The sequence below is a fragment of the Pinus tabuliformis genome, chromosome 2_1 (genome assembly GCF_031772625.1).
Source record: "Pinus tabuliformis cultivar Carrire ecotype Pingquan chromosome 2_1, CPIR1, whole genome shotgun sequence".
Lineage (NCBI taxonomy): Eukaryota > Viridiplantae > Streptophyta > Pinopsida > Pinales > Pinaceae > Pinus > Pinus tabuliformis.
This window is the reverse complement of record NC_142299.1, coordinates 187,820,335-187,834,716: the sequence shown is the minus strand read 5'-3', so window position 1 is coordinate 187,834,716 and position 14,382 is coordinate 187,820,335.

Below are 14,382 nucleotides of genomic sequence, written 5' to 3'. Positions count from 1 at the left end.
CTTGTAGCACAAACACATCATCCATATTCTTCACCAGCTCTTCCACAACATCTTGCTTGCCTATCAAAATCATCCACACAACCCAATCAACTACATCATCAAAATCCTCCATGTCCTACACAATTTCCTTCTCAATACATTCCACATCCTCACAATAATAAACCAGTACAACATGCTTACAATGTTGAAATGAAAAATTTACCCACCCTTCCTACCCATTCTATCTCACATGCACCATTGCAGAAAACTTATATTGAGATTGGGAAGGTTTGAAAAAAAAAAAAAAAAATGCAGAAGTTATGGAAGAAAATGAGGTTTCTTGTATTCTACATCAACATGTTGTCGAGATCAATAAGACATTAGAAACTCACGAACTTCAAGAAATGAAAACTATGGGAAATCAAGAGAGTAAAGGCTATATTGAAGATTGGTTTCACTCTATCATTTGTTTGCAGCATCACTCCATACTTCGACAATTCTTAACACCATCCTTTCAAGGGAAACTGACCTCTCATAACTTATTATTTATTAATATACATTTTTCAAGTTTGGGTATGTACATACTTAAGGCCTTATTTCGAAAATGGCTCCACTGGAAGTATTCTTATACGTAAGCATATTTTATTTTTCAAGTAGAGTAGGTTAGTGTAGCAAATAAAATAAATAAGTACATAAATAAATAAATTTCTTTATATTTAAAAATAGTTATTTTTGTTGCAACACGCTGTGAAAATTAATATCGGTGATAAATGTGTGAATTTGTTTGTGTATGTAGAAATTCTATAGAAAATAATATTTCTACAAACACTCATATCCATTTTGATCACCAATTTGGAAAAAATGTTTGTTTATCATATTTTATGGCTTACGGACTTGATAAAATTCTTGAAAAAATAATCAAGACAGTAATTTTTTGAGGGATCAAATGAGCATATTTTTAAAACTTGTTTCTATAATAATTATCACTTGATGTCTACTTTACAACCCAATTTGAATTACTCAATTTGGATTTGACCGAATCATTGATAGGGTGTCTAGTAGGAAGCTCAGGGACAAAGATGGGACAATCCATTTTTGGAAACCTAAATGACTATATTTTTGAAACCTGCTTCTGTGAATCTAGTTTACAAGGAAATTTAAATCACTTGATTTTGATATTGTATGAAAAATTTATGACCACAATACTGACTGCCTATCATAAATCAACATTCTTAAAACTCTATTTTTCGGTCGTTCCTTAGCAAATTTGACCCATCAATTCTTATTTTATTCAAAACCTATTTCAATTGGAGATGTATACATGAATATACTTTCATTCAATTTGAATCAGCTCAATCTGTCATCAAACGAAAAAGTTATGCTTACAATATCAACTATTGGTGTAAGCTGGGAAATCGAAAATGACTCTGTTATGCAGGTCGTTCTAAGTAAAATTGACACATCATCTCATGAAATTTTTAAAACCTATATCTATTAGAGATATTCCTTTGAATTCACTTTCTTTTTTCTTTGGAATCACTCAAATTAGACAAAAAACAGAGAAGTTATGATTACAACACTGCAGGTTAGCATGATTGGCCACTGCTCTTCCGCAAGTAATAAATTAATTTTACTTTGTATTTCTTCAGTGGATTTGTTCTATAGAGTAACTACTTTTTATTTTTTGCATAATTATTGGATTACGGGAGCCCTAGAACCTCTCTTTCTCTATGATTTCATGTTTTATTGCAGGTAGACACTCATTTTTTTGCAAGTCCCAAGAGAATAAAGAAGGTCAATTTATGAACGAGTTATTCTTGAAGACAATGTTAATGAAATAAGGGAACTTGATCCAAACACCTGTTAGGAAATTTAATATCATATGATTTTGATTTTTTCTAGGTGTCACAATCTAAAAATATTTTGAAACATAATAGCTTGTTACAAAATTGTTCCCGCTATTGCTCACCAACATGGAGAAAAAAACGTGAAGTTTTCTTCATTACTTGACAGATTCATAATAGGAGAAACAAAAAAATGATCTCCATTTGAAGATCCAAATCATTGCTACCAAATCATTTTTCCAAAATATCTTTTATTTTCATTCATTTACCATTTAAATATTATTGTTCCCTTAGGAAACAACATTGTTGCAACCGAAATCATAACTATTGTAACTTAAATTGTTTATTTTTTTATTGTTTCTCAATAAAGTGTTGTTTCTTTTCTGATTTATCTTATGTTTTTATGCTTCAGGTGTTGTTTACTTTAAAGTTGCCTCTTTTGTTCCTTCATCAAAATAAAAGAAGGAAGTTCTTAAGTTTCATGATGTTGCTCCACATCTATCAATTTGTTCCCTAAGTCTTATCAAGTATATGGTTGCCTCATATCTAATATTAAACATTATTATGGTAAGTCTTGTCAGGAATGATTCACTCTTAATTCCTCATTATTTTGTAAAGTGACTATGACTATTGGATGGCTAATCATGTCACCTTTCTAGGATTTTTGTTTGAGATAATTTTTGGGAGGGATTGCCATAAGTCATGCTTGATACTTCATGTCCACGAGCTTAAAATAGTATGGGTAGTTTCGAGGTTGTAACATGAAACAATGGTATTATTGGATAAATAATCCTCGAATCATGATTTCCATTCCTTTGGGCACAATTGTTGTTCCTTACAACTCAGTCATTCTCTCTTTATGGTACAACTGTTGTTCCCTCCAAAGGTACAGTTGTTGTTCCCTTTGTCACAACCATTGTTCCCTCCAAAGGTACAATTGTTGTTCCCTTTGACAAAATTGTTGTTCTGTCAAAAGAAACAATTGTTGTTCCCTTCAAAGGTACGATCGTTGTTCCCTTGGTCACAGTTGTTGTTCCCTTAGTCACAACAGTTGTTCCCTTGGTCGCAGTTGCTATTCCCTTTGTAACATTTGTTGTTCCCTTGGTCGCGGTTTTTGTTCCCTTAGTCACAACTTCTTTTTCCTTGGTCGCAGTCGTTGTTCCCTTGGTTGCGGTTATTGTTCCCTTCGTCACAGCTGTTGTTCCCTTGGTCGTGGTTGCTGTTCCCTTAGTCACAGTTGTTGTTCCCTTGGTCACGGTTGTTGTTCCCTTAGTCACAGTTGTTGTTCCCTTGGTCATGGTTGATGTTCCCTTCGTCACAACTGTTGTTCCCTTGGTCGCAATTGTTGTTCCCTTAGTCATAGTTGTTGCTCCCTTGGTCACGATTATTGTTCCCTTCGTCACAGTTGTTGTTCCCTTGGTCACAGTTATTGTTCCCTCTATTACAGTTGTTGTTATCTAAGTCACAGTTGCCCATTTTCACACTTTTGATTTAACACTTGGTGAATGGTAAATACTTTTGATGTTCTAGGTCCTATTTGACATAATGATTGGGTAGTCAATTTATCTTTGTTTATTTATAAACATAATCTTATTTTTAAGGAATAATTATGCAAAGATGATTTCATCATGCCAACTTTCAACTTTCCTAATTTTTCAAATCCTTAATCTTGTAAAATTTATGATGATGACCATAAATTTGTATTTAAATACTTTCATCATTATCTACTGAGTTGTTCCTCAACGCCAATCTTAACAAAGAAAAATATATTTATCAACAATCATTTGAAGGTTATTAGTTTTTGAGAAGAAAAACTACCCAAGTTGAAAATAGTTACTACAAAACATTTTACACCATCCCTAGCTCTTAAGGAGTTGACTTGCCACCCCATCTATTAAGTAATATTTTGTTGATTAACAATAACCATAGTTGAATTTTAAACAAAAATAGTCAACTGGAGGATAGGAGGTATCATCACGAGCTGACCTACCATGATCATAGGTCCTAATAAAGTGACATTACCACTACTGGTCACCAAGACAAGGTAATGGCCTTCGGTTGTAAAGTTGAAGGACAAGAGGTCTCATCACGAGTTGACTTGTTCACTTTTGTTAGCTCCCGTGAATGGAATTATTATTAATTGGTTACCAAGATAGAACAATGATCTTCAGTAGACATCTAAGTAAATTGAAATTCTCTTGTAACTATGTATTTATTTCTAATAGATGGGACACTGGAATTTAAATGGGTTAAAAAGGCATCCCTATCGAGGCTATGGACACCTGCTAGTAGTAGTGGCCATGCCTATAGTATAGAAGTTAACTCAACACTACGATCTACTTGGGTACCTTGTTTTCTCACAACTAATTTCTGATAAAGCTTACCGTTGCATATATAAGGTTTGCTAGAACTTACGGTTCATGGGATGATATTTAATCAATTCTTAGATGATGATAGATATGGTTTATATCTATTAATGTGTTCTAGAATATTCACATTACATGTTAGGGATGAAACTTTTGGGATATTTGATATTTGACATTTTGTATCATCTAATCTATCATTCCTTTATTCTACAAGTTTCATATCTTTAACCAATGATAGTTGCCTTGCCCAATCAGTCGCCATTTATTTCTAGCTTAACAACACTACTATTATTTTGGGGCTGAATAAAGAGGCCTAATTCTAATTGTGAAAGACAGGGAATTGGTCAGATCTCGAGAGAAAAAGAATGAGATAACTAATTCTCATGGTTTTTGTGCTCATAGCAACCAAATCTTATGGGTGTACGGAATGCATGTTTTGCCTTTTGATCCATTATTATCCCATGGAATTCACAACATGATTATGTCACTTTTATATATAATGAGGTAAATGAGGTGATGAATTACTGATTGGCACTACTAATGAGATGTGTTATAGAAATCTTGAGGACAGGGACACTAATCAGATTGAGGGAAGAAAACCCTACTACGATTTGTAATTACTTTCTTTAAGCTTGCATGGCTTCCATCTTTTGCATCATTTTCAACATCAGCTCATCCTACATCAGCTTAAACAAATATCAGTCCATCCATGTCATTCCACATTTTTACGGGGGTCAAAATTGAGGTAAAATGGCATAAGTTTTTGATTTATTAAAAGTTTTGGAGAATGTCATGAAAAATCACCGAGCATTATTCCCTCATATTTTTCAACCATTAGTTCCACGTTTTTACCACTTCCCATTTTTCAGAGACAAAATCTTTCAGTTTGGGGGAATATTATTTTCATTCATTTATTTATCATGACCATGCCATTAATACTCTTTATCATCCCCAATCTCTTTATTCATACTCAAAACCTCCCTTATTTGATGTTGTTTTACACCAAGCATATATTTCAACAATGATTGTAGCAACCACCTCAATTTGTTTTCTAGTATAGCATGAGGGCATGCTAATTCTCCAGTTTGGGGGAGGAGTTGCTATGCATGATGGATGTTTTCTCCTTTCTTCCTCATTTAAGGCATACAATTTCATTTTTATACAATGCATAAATTGATTTTTGTATATATTTAAAACTATGAATTGAATTCTTGTGATTTTTGGACAACAAAGAGGTATCATTAAAATACACAAACCCAGAAAATTTCAAGCTAAATCAATTTGTAAAATTCCAAAAATCATGCACTGTCACTTGCAACCATTTTTCTTATATCTCAAGATCTATGCATCAGAAATATCTTGTTTTTGGATTAGATAAACATTGATATAGTAGAAATACACTCGCAAAATTTCAACAAAATCTGGTTTGTAGTTTTTGAGAAAATGGTTAATGAAGTTTGTACTTGTATCATATTTTGTTGCAACTTCATATACATGTGGTTGAAAGTCCATGTGTCAATCGTTACACTTTCACCAACATCGCTAGAATTGAATATCTATTATTTTAAAGAAGTATTTGAAGAAGAAACCATTTGTTCCATCAATATCATAAGTTGGGGTGAGCATTTTGATTATTGTATTACAACATGGTTAATATAGAGACATTGGGTTACATGAGGACATGTAACATGTTCAGTTTGGTAGAGATGTTGGGCCACTAATTTTTCATTCTTATTATCACTTTTTAACTTCTATTTCATCCATTTATACTATTTTTTATCATGTTATTTATCGTAATATACAATATAATTCCATTTTATAGTTATTTATGCTCTTGTGAGTGAATAATATTTTTTCTCCTTTATGTTTAATAAATTGATGATTATTATGCATGATTTTTCCAATCATGGTTTATTAATGAATTTGTTATAACATCACCCACTATTTTAGCCTCCAAGGTTTCTTCTAGATTGCAAATTTGATCTCCAACTCATAATCAAATATTCCAACTCAGAAATTTGCTTTGATAAAAGTGACAGTTCTGCGTTGGATGTTTCAAGAAAATGAAGATGAATCTTGAAAATTTGAGACATCGGTTTTGTGAAAAATAGACCAAATTAGTTTTCTAATCTACAATTTTCCAAAATTTTGTATGGATTGAGAGAAACACAAGGTTCTATGAAGGTGATTTTCTCAGATTTGTTGTTGTGGCCGTTTTCCAAATTCTTTCAATTGCAATACCAAATTCAACTTGTTCCTGCTGAATATTGATGGAAAGGTCTTTCATATATGATTTTTTTGATCAATTTGTTTTGGACAATCCAAATTTGTAATGGAAATTAGTTTGTAATCTACTTTGTTGTAACTTCTCTTTGCTCTCTGTGTATTTAAATGGAAATAAAGATCAAAGAGGGAGAAAGGGGAGAGAATGAACAATTGTTGAATTGGAGGCAAAGTTAAGAACTTCAATTTTATGTATTATTTTTCTCATATGTTTTAATGAAAAAAGTTATCCATTGAGTTCTACATCTGTTATTTGTAATCTATTTTGAGTTATTTCTCAAGGCAGAATTGAGTCTTGGATAATTGGGACCACTACCTTGGACGAGGTGCTGCCTTGAGCATCTAAAGTAGTTTAGTTATGTGATTGTTTCTTTGAATTTCAATCGTTTTTCTTTAAAGTAAATTTCCTTTTATTTAAGTAATTTGTTGCATGCTACATTTTTCAAATCTGTTGTTTCCTGCGATTTCTAGATTTCATTTATTTGTTGCTCTAGATTAGCATTTGAATTCTATTGAGTGCAATAACTTAAATTTCCAATTCTGTAAGGTATGGTTTAATTCAGTATTGATTTAATTCGTGTGATTATCATAATTATTTTCTTGTCATTTACTTTTTTCTTTTTAGTTTACTATTGTTTTTCAAGTCTTACAATTTATTTCTTGTCAAATTAGCTTGATAGTGTAGAACATAATCATGTAGAACCAGTGCTAGTTGTTGGTATTTACTTGCATATATTTTTCCAATTGCCTTCAAATAAAAATACGCTCCTCGGGTTGATAATTAATGTCTAGGTGATTAGTTGTGTTTTTATTTATCAACTAATTTTTCTAACACTAAGGAAGGAGACAAAACCATTTCCGAAGAAGAAATAACTTGAGCATTTTCATTTTCCAAGTCACCATCATAAGTAACTTCATAAGTGTTCTTTTCCTCTGAATTAAATAAATCAAAACTAGGCAAGTGATTCACTACCAAATTAAGAGAATCATCATGTTTATTAATTGAATTATCGATTAAATTTTCTGTACCAATTTTTAATAATTCATTATGAATATCAGTTCCTCTGTTTAAAATTAAATTTGAATTTAAAGAGATTGTTGAATGATCATGAATTAAATTAATTTTGTTAAAACTATCGGCGTAGAGAGAAAATAGGAATTTGAAGATATATACCTGAAGGTTTCTCTACGCATAAATGATTTTTGATTTTCCAAAATAGATAATTCAAATTCTTTGTGCATTTGATTGATTATGAACTGCTCCATCATTTGCAATTTATTATTAGCAGATTGTGAATTAATTTCAGCAGTAGATTCTGCATTGTGGTCATTATGTGGTTGATTTAATTGTTGTTGATTTAGTTGTTGTTGATTGTTGCTAATATCTTGTGTATTTTGTTGAAATTCTACTTGATTAACATTATGTAAATTTGGAGCATTTCTAGCATTATCATTTGTAATTTCAATTTGTGAAGAATCGAATTTGTCATTTTGAGAAAGTGTATCATTATCAACAAAGGATATACTTTTTGGTTCTTGATAGTTATCACAAGACAAAAACACCAAGTGTCCGAACCATCAAATTAATTGGAATTGAGGAGGCAAAACTTTGGATCAAAATTGCATTAAAATTAATTTAAATCTAACATAAAACATATCTAAAGTCTCACCTTCCATCCTATGCAATTATTCTAATTGATCAAACAACTTTTCGTAATCATATTCTTGAAATGCGTGAAGGAAAATCTTCACAAATCCGTCGCAGCTACATACAAAGGCAACTAGAAGTGATAATCACTCATCTTTGTCTTTTCTTGTCAAAGTACGAGTGAAGATCCTAGAAATAATATCTTCGTAAATATCGAAATTATTGCAACTTAAGATAAATTGAAGGAGATGACTAAATGCAGATTCTTACTAGTGTATTTTACCTGAGATAGTATCTTGACTTCCTTTACTAGAGTGGTTTTTGGATGAGGTCCAATAAAGAAACTTGAAGGAAGTCTTTTACATGGGGACATAGTAAATAGAACAAAAATATTCAAAGAAAATGATTCACTGGCCATCCTTCTAGTGCCATAAATGTTGAAGGCTCAAAATTCTATGCCTCAACATTAAAAGGGAGACCACCTAGTCAGGGTCTTAGAGCAGCTCCTTTTCCATTTGAAGTGGCGGTTCCAACTGGTTAAAGTAGGTCCAATTAGCTTCTCTTTATCTCTACTGGCTTAAAGGATGAATTTCACCTACCAATAGAGAAGAGACATCAGATCAACCCTCTTTCCAATCAGGCAAGAAAGTGATCCTTAAGCTAATCTGGGGTTCAGCCAAGCCACAACTAAATTTTACCTCTTTGATAAGAGGACTGCTCGGAATGTAGATTTAAATCTAAATGCAAACTAATCCTAGAATACAAGCAAAAGGAAAGAAATCCTAAGCCTATATCGATTAGGAAGATGTATATCTAAGCCAACCAAGTGTAAAGTAATTAACATAATTGGGATTTTAACATGTTTGGCTTAAGCTGAATATGTAGCCAATGAACTAGTTCAATTAACTGATATTATGAATACCAAAACACATTTTATTCATATATCTATTAACATGAATCATTAATCAACAACATTAAGGAAGTAGTTCATAAAATGATGATGATTATTAAATCAGTAACTCGAATGATTAAACAATAATATAAGGAAATAGCTCACAAAATATTATTGTTTGTTGAATCAAAAATAAAAGGTTGATTTCTGAGTAAATAGTTACTCAAAACCAAAGTTCAACGCGCAAGAGCAGAGATAAATAACAACAGATAATTGAGGCAAATTATTCACATAGACAATAGTGCACAAATATGAGAAAAGTGACACATTTCTGCCATCATAAAATGGAATTAGTATAATTAAAAATAGTGTTTTAAATACCAATTTATTGAAACTGTTTCTCTGGCTTTGATATCCAACAATGCTTTACAATGCTTGAACCCTAATGTTAAAACAATAGTTGCAATATTGCAAGTTTTTCACTCCATACATAGTTCAAAATGAAAAGAAAAACCCTCAACTATCCCCCAGATCTAAGGTTTTACTCTCCTCTCACCACCAACTCTAAATCCCCATTACAATAGTGCTTTTAATAATTCCAGAATTGCAGAGAAGAGAAACCCTTTTTCCATTCTACAAACCACTATTTTTACAAAATGAATTCCAAATAAGAGAGTTGTTGAAGACTAATTTTGCTTCAACAATTTTCATTGGTCCAAATTCACATTATTTTATTTCTGAAGCAATCCCATTGATTGAAATCTTCTTTTCCTCATCTCTTCAACTGTTTTCCTGCCAAAACCAATTAAAATACAAATTAAAATCAAAATACTAAATCTGGAACACAAAATATCTCCAATCAAAACTTAGTTAAATAAATAAATTACAAAAGTAAATCTGAGCTTTTCATTGATCCCCGTAAAGATCTAATTGGCCAAGGAGAAAATATTCGAATAGATCTGTATTCAATAGAGGTTATGAGCAAATGAAAATGCAGAAAATTAAAGTCAAAAAATTAATTTTGTTTAAAAATTCAGAGCTTGATCTTATGCTAAATTTTAGAATCATTAAATGATCAAATCTAGTTATTCAATCACTTCATAAATATTTTCCATGATTTTATCTATCCAACGAGCCGTCCTGGGCCTCATTTGGCCAAGGAAAACTGAACTTATGAGCTTCCAAATTTGAAGTGCTGAGTTTTCCAAAATTCTGGAAAAACTGATGCCTAGGCCAAAAATAGGAAAAATTTAATTAAAATATAATCCTAAATTAGATTAATAATTATTGCTTGATTGATATTAAATTTAAAAGTATTATATTAATTATTAACTAATTATATACCATTAAGATGAAATTTAATTAAAAATTAATATGGATTGAAAATTAATAATGATTAAAAATTAATTAATATTAAAGTTATATTATATTAAAATTAAATTATATTAAAATTATAATTGAAATATAATATATTATAATATACTATAAAACTTTAATACAAAACAAAATTTGAAACCTCATGTTATTTCATTAATGGAACAATGAAAATGGAGGAGCATGGAGGGACCTTATGTTAAAAACCAAATAATCGTCATATAAAATTTAATATTGGAAGTGGGAGGCGAATCTATATCGTAAGTTTTAAGATGCACACCAAATGAAAACACTGATATTTCAATATTGGAATATCGGGACTTTTAAATATCGACAATTTTTAAATATCAAAAAAATTTATCCGAGAGTTTTTATATCGAGTCCTTTTTATATCAAGACTTTTGTAACAGAAGGGAGGAGGTGAGGTGAAGTTTGGTCCACTTGGAATGGAACTAAAAATCCTACAAAATGGACTACACTCACATTGCACTTTTGATATTTCGGGTCTCATAGTTTATTTTAAAATTGGGAACAAGAATAAATTACCGAGATTTCAAAAGCACAATATTTTAATTATTCTACAATTTGGCCGGGCAATTTTGTAGGACTGTTAGTGAAAAAATGAAGTAATTAGTGAAAATTTGACTAAGAATCAATATTTACAATCAATTACTTATTTATTTATATAAATTAAAAATATATATATATATATATATATATATATATATATATATATATATATATATATATATATATATATGTACATTTTTTAACCCAAGCGACAATTTGATCAAACTTCATAAGAGTGTCATATGCAAACCAGATAACCAAATGAAACAAAACAAGTATCAATGGAAAGCTTGCTAAAAGTCGCATACAATGAAACAATCAAAATAGAAATCTGACGAAAATGAAAAATTGGTAAAATTATAGATCACTTAAGCAAATGAAAATCGTAAAAGTGGTTTAGCCAAAAATTTAAGGAAAGGGTCTTCATTATTTGAACTAAATAAGTAAAAAATTGGGGGTTGAGTTTTCACCTCAACAATTCCCTAGTAATGTACTTGATTGGAGGTCCTTTATCAGAGTCTCTTGATCCCTTGATATTGCAAAACCCTAATGGAGGATGATCCACTTCCACCTCAGTTGTTTGGTGCCCTCTTAAAGCCTCATTAATTTCTTCTAGGGAGTACAAGATGAGAGCCAAATCTGGTGATGGCAATGTGTTATTTGTAGGAGGTCCATGTGATGATCCTCTTCGACCTCAGTTTCCCTGCATATTCACCATTTTGAATTGTTCAATTATCTATATGACACATGAGACATATTAATACAACTTAGGACTTGTCCACTCTTAGTCGACTCACACACATATATAAAATGATAAGCATAAGATATTATTATTATGCTCACAAACAAACATTACTAACACTTAGGAGATCCCCAATGATCTACTAAATTCTCTCATTTGTGAGCTCTACATAACCTATAAATTTTCTCTTGATACTAGTTAGGCTACTAGTGCAATGCCCTTGTGAATCACACTCTAACACTTTCTTAACTCCGAATTACTCTCTAATATGACAAGCATCGATTTCTTTCCAACACATACTTTCCCATACATCCGCCCCTTTTTTTTGTTCCTCTAATGGGTTATTTCTTGATGACAGTTTGTGCCCATGACAAAGACTACTATATTAATAACAACAATGCTTATTTTGCTAGTGAATGTTTCATGAGTATATATTTCAAGTTTACGAAAATTTTTCCTTCAATGTCATGAAAAATAAGTGGAATGTTATAAATTCTTTCTTCAATATCGATGAAGTGTTGAATTTTTGGAACTTGTAGGCTCTCTTTTTCAATTTATGTGATGGCCAGAACATGATTTTTTTTTTGATAAAGTTCAATAGAAGGGAAGAGAATAAACTTTTCAATCCGTTGTTGTTGAAGGTTCAACCAACTACCACTTATAGGTGGCATTAAAACAAAATAAAATAAAGTTTATTTGTCAAGTTTCAAAGAACAAAAACTCTGATGAAAAAAATTCAAATTGAGCATTCCCAATATATAAAATTATTACAACAAATTAACACAATTTATAAAATTAAAACAATATACTTCAATAATAACAATTATAAAAATAAAACATTATACTTCAATAATAATAAATGTTATAGATAAAAATAAAATAAAACCTTCCCTCAATACAATTCCATTTCAACTAAATTAATAAATAAAAAGTTATACATACTTATATATAGTCACTTATATTTGTTTATATAACTTGCATAAAAGTTTATAACACAAATCTGATATACAAGCTATAAACATAATATTGGATTCAGGAACCATGGAGATAATATGGTTGCATAATGAAATACCTAGGTAACTACTTCACATAAGACAACATGGTTGTTTTGAATTTCTTTTCTCTTCCTTAGTTATCATTCACTATTTATGATTAACTAAAAGTATAACATTTTTCCAAAAATAGAGATTCCAAACATAGACTTTATTTAATCATTAACAAAAGTCACACGTGGTCTCCTATATAAAAAAAATCTAGAAATCTAATTGGTTTCCCCAAAATAGAGTTGGTAAATCTTCTCATAATTAGTTGTTGCAATTTCAAAAATTAAATAATAGCTTTTGGAAAACTAGCTAATGCCAAAAGGGGTACCGAGAAACGTAATTGGTTTCCCAAATAGACTTGGGGCATTCTAAACCACAATTATATGTTAATAATACTATGCTACAAAAATATAGTATTTTACAGAAAATATAAAATTTATTGAAATAGAAAATCTCAACATTTAAAGCAATAACTCTACTATGCATGCTTAAAACAATAACTCTACCCTGCAAGCTCCAAATGTTGTATGTAACATACATTAGCTCATATATATAGATATAGTTTAAATTTGAATTAAAGTACTAAATATTATAACTAAAATTTAAACTAGATGTTGGAATAAGGAATTGTTGAGAGGGGGTGGGGGACGGGGTGTTGAATCAATGATTAAGAAACTATCTTTCTTTTTCTTATGATGCTTACAATTTCTACTTATGTTCTTTAACTTGTGAGAGAATTCATTCCTAAAACAATGAACCAATAATATTATAGACACACATATTCAAATTCCAATCACATGAGAAACACACATTTGACACAATGTTTTCACGTGGAAACCCAGAGGGAAAAAAACCAACAATTTTTTGTTTCTTTTATGGTGTAAATTAAGCACCTACATAATTTCATCCATTTTTTTGTGAGCACCCACTAACAGGAGGCACCAACCTTCTTTGTTTAGCAAGCACCAACTTGCCAAGAGGCACCAATCTCTTCAGAATGCGGGCACCAACCTTCCCTTGCCATTGTTCTACTATTTCATATGGGTTTCAAACTGAAAACAACGGAATACAATCTTACAAGTGAAATACCAATAAATGGTTTTCTGCAGATTCAAATTTTGCACTCTGCTTTCTGTGTTTACTTGCAACAGTTCTCTTTTTTCCTGTCACAACAACACTTCTTCTGCACTCTGCCTTCACTATTAAGAGCTCTTCACTGACTGCTATTCAACACTACCCTTGCATCTCTCTACACAGTTCTCAAGTTGCTCTCGTCGTTGTGTTCCACTATGTATTCTTAGGTGCCTTAGCCTCTCTACTTCGATGCACACAGTCACAACACTTCACACTCACACCTATGTTCACTTCCCCACCCAACTCAATGGGAGTTCGATGTTTTTTTCCTCTATTGCACTAAGCTCAATTTATCCACTGTCACCATCAACACTACCCAAACATGTACCCCTGGCATCGCACTCCATTCTTCTGCTACTTCACACTTTCTCTAATTTTGTCCCTGCATTAACTCATAAGAATGGGATTTGATCACTTCTCTGTCTCACTGCATGAATCTCCATTCTATGTATTTAATTTTAATCCCTTTGCACATTTCACAAAGACTCCACATGCTTATTTATGGCT